At 43.9% G+C, this 478-nt stretch overlaps 1 protein-coding gene across 1 annotated transcript in view; it reads right to left on the reverse strand.

The window, feature by feature from the left end:
• Positions 1-88, reverse strand: part of LOC143029770 (Na(+)/citrate cotransporter-like) — a 71,429-nt gene extending 71,341 nt beyond the window's left edge. The window contains exon 1 of the mRNA XM_076192690.1: positions 1-88. This exon is cut by the window's left edge and continues 274 nt beyond it. The gene's annotated coding sequence lies outside the window, so the exon portion shown is untranslated.
• Positions 89-478: the final 390 nt, after the last annotated feature.

Consider the following 478-nt stretch of genomic DNA (forward strand, 5'->3'; position numbering starts at 1 on the left):
AGAGGAAAAGGGGATTTCTTTTTAACCAAGAAGAGACTGAATGAGAGTTGATATGAGAATCACGTAAGGAGTGGGTTCGGATGAGTCTGGAAAGATTTTTTCAGATGAGAAGAGGGGAGAGAAAACGAGAAAGGGAAAGAAAGAGGGGGACGAGGAGGAGGAGGAGGAGGATTGGAGGAGGAGGAGGAGGAATAAAAAAATATATAAGAAATCAGTAGCGAGAAGAGGTGAGGAGTAGAAAAAATATTAAGGAAAGAGGTGCAAAGAGGTAGGGAGAAATAGTGAAGCAGGAGGAAATGTGGGAAGAGAGAAAAGCGATCAAGAAGCGAAGAGGAGGGGAAAGAAGACACTAGGTAGCTCGACAGTGGCGAGAAAGATAAGAAGAGATAAGAGAGGGGTTGTCGAGGAATGAGAGAAAAAAAAGAGGTTGATAGTGTGATGATTAGGGAGTGAAGTTGAGAGGGAAGAGGGAGAGGAG

The sequence above is a fragment of the Oratosquilla oratoria genome, chromosome 11 (assembly GCF_046742065.1).
Source record: "Oratosquilla oratoria isolate Oo_2021 chromosome 11, ASM4674206v1, whole genome shotgun sequence".
Classification (NCBI taxonomy): Eukaryota; Metazoa; Arthropoda; class Malacostraca; order Stomatopoda; family Squillidae; genus Oratosquilla; species Oratosquilla oratoria.